General features: G+C 65.9%; 1 protein-coding gene across 2 annotated transcripts in view; it reads left to right on the top strand.

Moving 5' to 3' along the window:
• Positions 1–1,492: 1,492 nt before the first annotated feature.
• Positions 1,493–11,288, top strand: part of BRD3 (bromodomain containing 3) — a 31,994-nt gene continuing 22,198 nt past the window's right edge. For both annotated transcript variants that reach the window (XM_047093767.1, XM_047093766.1), the window contains exon 1: positions 1,493–1,594. The gene's annotated coding sequence lies outside the window, so the exon portion shown is untranslated. The remainder of the gene's footprint in view (positions 1,595–11,288) is intronic.

The raw sequence follows: 11,288 nt of genomic DNA, 5'->3' as shown, positions 1-11,288 counted from the left end.
CTAGAAAGGCAAGGTTTTCCCCACGGGCGCCTTGCTCTGGAGTCTTGCCTGGGGTGTGTAAGGGGTCCTGGGCTCCCAGGGAAGGGGCAGCGTGGATGGTCCGGGAAGGTGTTGGCCTGTCCTGCAAACTATTTCCCAGGCCCCCAGGCTCTGGCATCTCAGCTCTCCCACATGTTAGCTCTGTGACCCAGGGCAAGTCGCTCCACCTCTCAGAGTCTCAGTTTCCTCACCTGTAGGACAGGTGGGACATTCTGGAACCACAGGATGGCTGAATGGGCTCAGGGGAGACCGCACTCACTCTAACATTAGTAAGATGCATGCATTTCCGCGGGAGAACGCCTGAGCACCCAGAAGTAAACCCAGCGACCCCAGGGGCTTGGGATGGGTCCAGCCCGCACAAGCGAACTTGACCTTGCAATTGGCAGGTTCAGCCAACACAGAGGAAAACCTGTCCTTAGACATTTTTATGGGGGTCTCACGTACGCAAGGTGCGTCCACCTGATATTACAGCTGGATAAAACTGTTCTCGTGTATACACCTGAGGAATGGCCACCCAAAACAAGACCCGAAACGTGTCCATCAGCTGAGCTTTTGAAAACACAGAAGAGCCAAGGGTCTCTGCTGTTACCTTTGTGGCCCACTCCTGGAATCTCAGGATGGGGACCTTTAGCTCATTCCTGCTCCTCCCGGCGCAGATGGGGAAACTGAGGCTGGCGGACCGACCAGGGCTTTGGGCAGAACCGTGAACACCCCCTGCTCCCTGCCAGCTCCGGCGGTTCGGCGCCTTCTCGCACGCCAGCGGCATTGGGCTCTTGACCCCCGCACCAGAGGGACGCGAGCTGGGCGGGGGGCCCAGGCGGAGAAGGGTAGACGGAGGGGGCGCGGCCGAGCGCGGCTCCTCCCCGGGCGGGGCCGCCCCTGCGCGCGCGCGCGCGCCGAAGCCCCGCCCCCGCCCTTCGCGCGCGCCCCCGCCGGGCTAATTAGGCGCGCGGTTTGTTTACAAACACGGGGCTGGGCAGGTGCGCGCCGCCCCAACGGCGCGCGGCTGGGGTTCGAGGGCGGCCCCCCACCCCCGGGTTCCGGGGTCCCCGGGCGGGAGTGGCGGCGGGAGGGCCGCCGCCGGCCGCGCTCCTGCCTTTTCCACGCCTCCCGCGGGCGCCAGGAAATTCGCCCGTGGGCCCGAGTCCCCCGCGCGGCGGGGCGGGCGGCGGGGATGCAGGGCTGGCCACGCGGGCCCGGGCTAGGGGCGGCCGCCAGGGGTCCCCGCCCCGCCCCGCCCCGCCCCGCCCCGCCCCGCGCGCCCCCCGGGCCGGGCCCGCTCGCGGCCGGGTCGGCGGGGCGGGCAGCGGGCGGGGGCGCGCGGGGCGGGGCGCGGCGCCGGCGGGGCCGGGACATGTAGTCCGCGCGCCGCGGCCTCCCCTGGGCGGCCCCAGCGCGGGCCCGGCCGCGGACTACGACTCCCGCCAGGCGCCGCGGCGCAGCGCATGAGCCCTGCTCGGCTCCGGCGCGTCTATTATGCTGCCGGGGCCGGCGAACCAAAGAGGAGCCGGCCGCGCGGGCCGGGAGGGACGGCCGCTGGAGCCGCCGAGGCCAAGTACGCCTTTCTCTTGCTTCCTTGCGCGCGCGGGGCGGCGGGCGGCGCGGGCGGCGGCGGGCCGGGCGGGCCGGGGAGCGCGGCCCCGTGCGCCCCGCGCGGGCCGCCGGCGCGTCCCGGGAGCCGGGCGCCCCGGCCGCCGCCGCCTTTGTGCGCGGCCACGATGCAACAAAGCGCGGCGGCCGCCCGGGGTCGCGGCGGCGGCGGCGGCGGCGGCGGCGCGGGCTCCCTCCCCTCCGCCCTCGCCCGCGCCCTCCCGGCCGCCCGCGCCCCGGGCTGGGGGCGTCACCGCAGCTGGGGCGCGCAGCCCGGAGTTGGCACGGCCCGCGCGCCCCGCGCCAACCCGGCCTCCCGCGCCCTCCCTCGCGGAAGGGATTTTTTTCCCCCTTTCCTCTGCCCGCCATCTTTCGGAGGGGGGAACGAGGGAGGACGCGGAGGGGAAGGTGCGCGGCGGCGTCCCGGGCCCGCCGTGCGCGGCGGCGCCACTTTCCCGGCGCCCACCCGCCCTGGCTGCGGTCCCTCGGGGCTCGCGCTGGGGGCCCGCCGCCGCCGCCGCCCCCGGGGCGGGGGGCGAGACCAGGCCGGGCCCGCCTCGGAGTGGCGCGGGGCAGCTTCCTCCCAGAGTTAGGGGCCCCGCGCTGACTTTGAGCCCCTTTGAGTTGCTGGGTCGTTGCGGCCAGGCCAGGCCAGGAGGAGACCCAGTTCCCGTTTTGAAATGAGCCCGAAAAGCGCTTAATCCGGGCGAGGTCGACATGGAGCGGGAGGAGCGGGGTGCTTCTCCCCTTTCCCACTCGGGGTGGGCACCGGCCTGACCATGGCACAAGCCCATCGGGGAGGAATGCCCGCCACGCAGACCCCGAACGTCCCCGTGGCCCTAGTGGGCTCCTCCGTGAATAAAGCTGGGGGCCCCGGGGAGCGCTCGCTCGCTCTCTCTCTCTCTCTCTCTCTCTCTCTCTCCCCCTCTCCCTCTCCCTCTCCCTCCACCGGTTGCTCATATGGGGGCAGGGCTAGCGTGGAGCCTTGTGCGGCCTCATTTCCCTGGGGGAGGGGGGGCAGGAACGATTTTGGAAAGCTGGAAGTGGGGACGAAGAATGGGGTCTGCTAGGTGGCCCGCTTGGGGCGGGTTCCTCCTGTGAATTCTCTCTATTGAGCCCATTCCCCCAGTGTCCCGCGACCCTTCATTTTGTCTGAAAGCTTTCTGCCCAGACGTGCAGAACTGGCGTCCCTCCCCCGTCTGCTAACTTGGTTATTGACTGCAAAGTTAACGTGGTGGGTGTGGGGCGGGTATTGTGCATCAGTGGGCAAACTAACGGCAAGAGGAAAATGAGGGAAACAATCCCTCCGGCCGCTCCTCGTGCTCCCCCACCCCACTGAGGACGAAGAAGGGAGTTTTGTTAGCTATCTCCCTTACTCTTTTTCTTTAAGATGGGGATTCTTTTCTTGGGTCTGTGGCGTGGCCCTGGGAGATCCTGAAGTCTATACAAAGTTGCCTGGCCTGGCATTTTGGTGGCGGCAGGGGACAGGGGAGTAGCTTTGGCTGCAAAGGGGTCAAAGAAATGTGTGGATCTGTGCAGGGGGTCAGTTCTCAGGAGGTAAGGACCTCTTCTCCTTCCCAGGGGCCCTTCGCAGCAGCCCTAAAGGTGGCCTCTCATTTGCAAATAAAGCTCTGTGTTTGCCCTTTTCTGTCTTGAGGCCTTGACGTGTGCTGGTGGTTACAGATAAGGAAAGATAGGGCACACAGTGGGGAGGGACGGGAGGTGACGTGGGCAGCGGAGGGGCATTCCTCTCTGACCTTTCTGGTGACCTGGGGGGGCCTGCCTCAGCCCCTGGGCATCTGGAAGCTACCTCCAAGCAGCTCCTCAGAGGCCTAGATCCTGTCCCAGCCCTGCCACGGGGACGTCCAGGGAAGAGGGATTTAAGACGCTTTTTTGGGATGGACGTTGGGCACCGTTTTGATCTTCATTTTGTTTTTAGGAAGTAGAGTAATTGATTTCCTTCAGCAGCAGCTTGCGCGTGCTTTGGAAGTGCGCTTCGAATAAAGGACGGGATTTGTAAACATTGGGCTCCCGCCTTTGACTCTCAGGCAGTCCTGGGCAGAAAGTGAAAGTGGAGGGGGGGGCCCCTCCAGCGCACCGCCCAGCCCAGCTCCCTGCTGCAGCCCGCGGCTCCTTCCTGTGCCCGCCTCCTGCAGGCTGGCAACTTGCCAGCCGCCAGAGCCGGGTGCCCGGCAAGCGGTGAGGTACACGGCCACTTCCTGGTTCTAGGTGGCGGAGCTTCCCTGGGGGAGCACTGTTCTCCCCCTCCCCCCGCCCCGAGCAGAGTGGTTCTGGTCCTTCTTCCCCCCCCCAACTGATCTTTGAACTGTGACCAGGGGCACCCCAAAGGCGAGCCCCGGATACCTGGCCTCAGCGGGTCGGGCGCCAGTTGAGGCAGTCTTTGTTTTGCAAGGAAATTTTAGTGGACCATGGCAGAAAGTGGCACCCTGCTCGTTGCACACGTGCCTCTGGGAACTCGGGGTGCCCCAGGGACTCGTGTCTTCTTGGGAGCGCGCCTCCCCTCCCGCCTGAGGCTTTGTCCTTTTGTTTGAGTGGAAGAGACCAACAGGTGTCCCCGGAGTGCTGGGCCGCCTGGTGTGCTTGGGCCGGGCGCACCGGTCACCATCCAGGTGCCCAGGTGGTGCCCGCTGTGTCCACGAGGCCCTTTGGTGCTCACACCCCCGCTCCGGGTGCCTGTGCTCCTGCCATCCGAGAATCGTGGAGCTGGGGGGGGGGGCGGCGCTTAAAGGCAGAGTGTCATGTTTGGGGATCATTCACACGGTGGTGGTTTGCATTTGAAGTGTGGCTCCTGGATGCACGTTTGCGGTGGAGATGGCGGGGGCCTGCGCGTGTGTGTGTGGCCGGGGCTCTCGGCTCCACTGTTCAGTGCTACCGGGGAGTGTTGATTTCTTTTGCCAGCTTTTAACTGTTCTAGAACAGAGTCTGCTCTCAACTGACTCCTTCCTAGGCCCTTTACAACCTGCAGCGAGAGCCAGCTGAAAGCTGCGTTTTGAAGGAAGCCCCCTCCCCCCCGCCGCAGGTCCCAGAAGTACTGGGGGGCCTCGTCAGAAGTTAGTGAGGTGTTTGGCAGTACTGTTCCAGCCCCTCAAAAAAGGTCACCTGGAGTGCAGTGACAGTTCCGGTGTTCCTCGCTCACTTTCTCTGCGTGCGGTTGAAGTCGGGCTCGGTGGCTGGTGTGGGACGTGATCAGGACGTGCTGGTGGCTGCGGTGGGGGCCCCGTTGGGGTCCTGGGCACCAAGTGCCTCAGGACAGGGGGTGGGGATGCCTTCACCTGCTGGCCGCTGTCACGGTGGCCGCTGCCCGCAAACAGGAAGACGTTCGCAGGTGTGTGTGGCCGGACCCTCGTAACGTGTTACTAGAAGGAAAAGGAGCCATTTCAGGTCTGTGACTAAGCCGAGGGGATGCCTTTCCCATACAGGGGCAGTGACCGGAGGGTGTCACGGGGGTGCAGCATGCGTGTAAGGGGCAGAGAGTGGCACGGGCCTCCCGAAGGGGGTGATTCCCCCAGCTGATGGCCGGCTGCTTCCAGCACCAGCCCTCGCGTCGATGGGCACTCGCGGTTGAGAGCTCCGGCTAGGCTGGCCGTCGGCTCCCGGGTAAGGTCCGCGCCCTCTGGACTCCGTCCTCACTGCCTCCGGGCTGTCCCGGCCGGGCCGGGTGTGGGTCTGGGCTTAGAGACACAGATGACCTGGCCACTGTCCCCTGTGATGGCAGAAAGCCCCCACGGGCCTGTCAGAGAGGCCGAGGAGCGCCGGGGAATAGAGCTTGGGGTACACGCAGGCACTTGGGCCGCGGTAACTCCAGCACCGTGGGCGGGTTCCCAGGGAGCACAGGGCTGTAGTGACGTCACCACCGTGGGTACCATTCCCAGCGGGCACTAGGGCGGTGGCAGCATCTGCGCCGTGGGCAGTATTCCCAGTGAGTCCTGGGTTGTAGTAACACCTACGTGATATCCCAGTGAGCGCCGGGGCCGTGGTGACGCCACTACCGTGGGTACTGTTCCCGGGACCGCTAGGGCGGCGGTACTCCCAGCGCGTGTGGGCCGTGGTAACATCCACTAGATGCCGAGGGTGGCCAGGGGCTCAGGAGGTCCCTGCTCCTCACGCCGCGTGTCGCTGAGCGGCCTCGTTTGGGGAGCGGAGGCCAGGCCATGGTGGGCGGCAGCCTAGCCTGGCATGGGGCGAGGTGGGGTCGGGACCCCGTCAGGCGTGGCGGTCAGCTCTCCGGGCTCCCTTGGCGGGTCCTCGGAGCTCCTGGCAGCCCGGCACGGCAGCGGTTGAAGCGGTGCCCGCCTGTGACGTGGTCTGGTTCCCGTCAGGCGACTGGGCGCTCCCGGCTCCCTTCCCGGGATGGAACACGCCGGGGCCCGTGGGCTGCACCCCACACCGGGCAGGCCTGCCACAGCCGCGTGGTAGAAAGTCGGCAGGCCGAAGGAGTGGCCAGGGCTCCGAACCCTGGTGCTCATGGGGCCGGGCCCCCGCCTCCGTATGTGTGCGGGGCCACTCGGCCTCCAGCGTCCTCGGGGAGACCAGCTGTCCCGAGCGGATGGTCCTTCCCTCCCCTGGATGAGTGTGGATGCCAGTCACTCTGTCCTCACGGCGTCTGTTCCCTGAAGACATTTCCCTTTGAGCCACGGGTCACTTGCCCCTTCCCGGCCCCATGGAAGGTGTCATTCAGTGCGGCCTGTGGCCTGGCCTTGAGGGGTGCCCTGCGGGGATGCGTATGGGTGTTGCTGGGCTTCCCCACCGCTGACACCAGATTCTGGCCCGCCAGGTGCCTGGGCCAGGGCTCAGCGTATCCGAGCGTGTGTGTGTGTGTGTGTGTGTGTGTGTGTGTGTGTGTGTGTCTGTCTGTCTGTCTGTCTCTGGGCCTTCACACCCATTGAGAGGCACCCTTAGTATGGTGGGGGGAGGTCAAAAGACATACGGAGATGTATAGAGACAGAGCCTTGCAGTGGCGACGGGGTGCGGCTGGTGAGCCGTGAGCCCTACTTGGCAGTGGGGTCTCAGGTCCGTGTCGAGGCCGATGTTCAGCCAAGAAAGCAGCCCTTCGGAGGCGGGCTTCCCCAAGGAGGGCCGGCGGGGTGGGGAGAAGTGTAAGACCTTAGCAAACAGCGGGCTGAAGAAGCATGAGGTGGGCCAGGGGCCCAGGCCCCCAGGTGCTGTGGGTACGGAGCCCAGAGGACAAGGCGGGGGGGGGGGGGGTCGTCAGGAAGGTCGGGGCCGCAGTGCAGGTTGGTCTGCGGGCCAGGCACGGGGCCTTGGGACAGTCCTACAGACCCAGTGGAGTGGCTGCACGTTAGATGGGCCTGGGCCAGCTGGGGTCGAGTCCCATGCTTCGGGAGAGCAGGTGTGACCTAGACCCAGGGCGCGCTCCCTGCCTGAGCGGGTTGTGACAGGCCCAGCCTCCCCGTCTGCTCCCCTCCCCTGGGGTCCCCTCCCCTGGCCCCACAGGAAGCGGCAGTTGGCTCTGTCTGTCATGGGAGCCGACCCTGGCCTCACGGATCCCGTTTCCTGAGACCTGGATGGCCAGCCCCTGGGCGGCCGCCTGTCAGCGTGTGCCGCCTGGGGGCACAGGCTGTCCGGCTCTGGGGCGGCACTCCGCTCCCCTCTGCTGGGCGGGGAATCTGCCTCCTCCTGGCCGGGTGACCTCGTGCCCCTTCAGCCCCGAGCCTCCGTCCCCCCTGGAAGACGGAGCTCACACGGCCTCCCACGGGTGCCGTGCTAGGTGGACTGCGAGGACACTGGGACCGGAGTGTGGCCGTGGGGGCCCCCAGGGGCACAGAGAGAGAGAGCCCTCCCGCACCTCCCTCAGGAGGCCGAGTGTTTGAAGGCCGTCCTTGTTGCTGGTGGGAACTGTGGATCTGAGCAGGACAAGGCAGCATAGGCAGTCTCCGGCCCTGCCCCGTGTCCCCTTCTCTGGCTGAGACTGGGGACAGACCCCTACCAGTGACCTCCCCCTTCAAAGACAGCGTCCTCGGTGCCTCCTCTCCTCCCAGGACGTGCCATGGTCTCCGCTCAGATGCTCCCCATGCCAGGGTCCCGCCGAGGACCTCCACCGACCCCTCCCCTATGGTCCCTCGGCCCTCCCTTTGAAAGCTGGGGCTCCTGCCCCCCGCCCCCCCAGCCCCAGATAAAGGCTCCTTGCTCTGGCCCAGGCCAGCCTGGAAATGCCCCGTGTGGCCCCTGCCCCCTCCCGGTCTCATCCCCCCACGGCTGAAGGTGCTCCAGGGCCACCTGCAAGTGAGTGTCCGTGTGTCCCTCGTTTCTGTCCCCCACCAGCCTCCGTCCCGGCTGCCCGGGAGAGTCCAACTCTGCCTGCCTCCGGCGCCACCTGTGGGCGGCTGCTGCCCCGTCTTGGGGGTGTTTTCCACGGTGGCGACTGGACCGAGGATCCTACTCATTTGTCCGGGGACCCCGAATAAGGGGTCTTTCCTGATGTCCCCGTGGGCTGAGTGAGCCTCTGGTGGACTTCTGTGTTTTATCCGGGATCCTAGTTCCCCGTGGAGGAGGGAGGTGGGTCCCAGAGGCTGGGTCCAAGACCCTTGGGAAGCGGTGGGGGGGGCCGGCCGGCTGGCTCCGGGCCAGCCCCCACCTCGCCGCCTGCAGCCCGGGGCCCGTCTCCCACCCCCCCCCCCACCAAGGCCCGGCACAGAGCCCCTCACAGAGTGGAGCGTGTGTAGCCCCTGAGGGTTGGTGGCCAGTCTGCCCCCTGCCCTCCCCTGCCACCTGCCCACTTTGGGGACTCCGGATCTCTGGCTTTCACTTGTGTTTGAGGGTTTTTGTGGTTTATCTGAGTTTCCGCTCTGGGCAGTTTCAGATCCTCCAGAGTTGAAGGCGGCCTGTCTCCACTTTGACCTTCACCCGCCTTGCACGTGCTGCCTTCCTGCCCTGGCGGGCATCCTCTGGGAAGTGGGGCAGGTCCCCTGTGCCTCCGTCCTCCCCCTCCGAGGAACCGGGCTCCCTCCCTGCCTGGCGGTGCTGAGCGCAGAGTGGGCACTTGGCGGAGGCTTCCTGGCTGTCCCTGGAAGGAGCGCCACTTGCCTGCCGTCTGCAGGGCCGTGTCGGAGAGGAGTCCCCGCTCGGTGAACGGGAGGGCTGCCCGTGCAGACGGGGAGGGCCGTCTGTGCAATAAATAGCTTTCCGGGGTAGAGCGGCTGCCAGCGGGTGCGTGGGGAGCCGGAGGCTGCTGGTCTGCGGGGAGGCTTAAACGTGAAATTAATCGCTCCCACGTCATGTGTGCTTACAAACCTTCAGGCCCACGTTCTAGAAGAACGGTTTCCAGCCAGCTGGCAGGCCCGCGGGCTCTGATGCCGGTGAATTGGCGCCATGCATTTCGTTCCTGTTTAGCCCAGAAGACGAGACCCTTACCCTGTCCCCTGGGAGCGGCTGGGGCGGGGGCAGGGCAGACTTGGCAGCTTACAGATTCTACATGTCCCGTGTCTGAAGGTGCTGGGGTCTCTTTGGCACCCACACTTCCCGCGCTTTGGACCTGCATGGGGGTCCTCTTCCTAGCCAGGTGAGGGGGGAGTGGGGAGCAAGGTCATGTCCCCCAGATCTCACAGCTGCTGTGAGCAGGGTCCTGAACACCCAGGGAAAAGGGGTTCACCCTGTTCTGGTGCTGTAGGAGCTTCCAGTGCAGTCCATAGCCCCCAGGGTGCCCAGCTTCTCCTGGTTTGTCCTGTCTCCAGACCCCCACTCATTTTCAGGCTCCACCCCCACTATCGGGAAGCAAGCTCTGGGCGTGTTTCACTCATAAGACTCTGAGCACCTGTCTCTGGAAGATAGTAGCTCCAGAAAACTGAAAGCCGCAATACCTCTATTGCCCCCAAAGTCCTAACGCTGAATCCGAAAGATTACCAAAGAGTGTTGAAGGAAACGCCCCTCGATTCACTTTGCAGCAGGCATTTCTAGCAGCGGGCTCAGGCGCCAGAGTCCGGGGCCACCACCCAGCAGCCCTCGCCCGCCCGTGACTGCCAGGAGCGGGCAGTGGAGCAGCACAGGCCTGTCCCCTTCCGTGCGACCTGGGAGTCCCAGGTGGGTGTAGAAGTTGACCCCAGGGACGGGCAGCCTTCCGTGTCACGCGGATCCACCCAGCTACGACGGGGTTGGACCCTTCTGGTGCCCCGGTCTGCCTTTGTTTCCCCCTCGATTTGGGGGCCCCAGGGCGCCCCCACTGGAGACTCCCTCGAGGAGGTGCCGGAGGTCCCCAGCAGTAGATGCAGGAGCAAGCCAAGCCGGCAGTTTTCTGTGTCTTCTGTCCCCGGCCAGTGCAGCAGGGCGGGCTTCTGCCCCGCTGTTTCTCCCCGGCCTGGCGCGGCCGAGGGGCGGGGCTGGGGTGTCCCGTGTTCCCGCAGGGAGCTCAGGCCTGTTGGGGCAGAGAGGGGCTGGCGCCCACCCGGAGGGGCAGGCCCGGGGGAGAGCAGTGGGTGCGCCAGGAGCCTCCCTGCTCCTCCGACACGTGGGATGCTTCTGTGTGCATGGCTGGCTGGGTGGCTCATGGTCATAACGTGTGGGGTTGGGAGGACGTTGAGGGGCCGGTCCCGGTCCGCCGGGGCACAGAGGTGAGGTGCAAGGCTGTGTTTACCTTAGGCGGACATGTTTCCAATGTCTGTCCCGCGTGTGACCTCCGCGTGTCCGCACAGCATCCCGTAATGGGCGTACAGAGACTCGCGGCTGTGGTCCCCGGCCCTTGGCTGTGCTGAGTCCCCCTCCCCGGGTGACTTGGGAACCAGGGCACCTAATTTTCTTCCAGCCCAACATGCCAGAGTCACCCAGCTCCCTAGCCGTTGGCCAGGATGTCCCTGGTCTCCATATCTTCGTGGGTGGGAAGCCATGCCGCCCGTGTTTCTGTCCGTGGGGCTGGGTTGGGAGCGCTCGGTAGGGCGACGGCAATGCTGGAGGTCGGCCAGCGAGGAGAGCCGAGTTTTGAACCCCGGTGTGGAGACCCGGGCGGGTGTTTCTTGCCGCCCTCTGTGCGGCCCCCCTGGCCTGGTGCCCTTGATGTCGGTGTGGTGACAGCAGGACCGTCACCTTCTTCGGCTGCCTGGGTCCTGTCCCTCGAACGCCCAGCTCAGGAAATACGCCGAGGGCAGGGAGCCTCAGCCTTGTCATCTGTGAGCCTGCACGGTCACTGACCTCATAGGTCACACGCGCGTCTCGGCACCAGCAGAGGCGAGGGGCTCGTGGCCGCGGCCGACCGCTCCGCGTGCCTCTCGGTGTTTTCTCTGCCGTCTGCCACTACCAGCCTCGCCCGGGGTGGGGGTGGGGGGCAGCCGTGAGGGCTGGGCCTGAGGGTGGTGGGTGCTGGCTGGTGGGGTCGGCCCTGCTCCTGGACACGTCCCAGGGAGAGGCTGCTCGGGGCGCTGTGGGCGTCCGGGGACCGGTGGCCACCCTGGGAGCTGTTGTCGCGGGATTCCACGGCAGCCGACCTTCACAGCACGTTAAACCTCCCTGTCATTTTGCGCTTTGTCCATTACAGATTTTTAGTTCGTGGCTGAACCCTGTGAGGGGGTCGGCTAGTGGTCTGTGTAAGTTTTTTTTGTTTTTTGTTTTTTTTTTAATGTTTTATTTACTTTTGAGAGAGAGAGACGTGAGTGTGAGTGGGGGAGGGTCAGAGAGAGGGAGACACAGGACCC

Source organism: Lynx rufus, unplaced genomic scaffold (assembly GCF_022079265.1).
Source record: "Lynx rufus isolate CCGP_SWC_20201006 ecotype Redwood Valley unplaced genomic scaffold, mLynRuf1.p SCAF_36, whole genome shotgun sequence".
Classification (NCBI taxonomy): Eukaryota; Metazoa; Chordata; class Mammalia; order Carnivora; family Felidae; genus Lynx; species Lynx rufus.
Note: the sequence above shows the minus strand (reverse complement) of the source record. Positions and strands in the feature narration are given on the sequence as shown.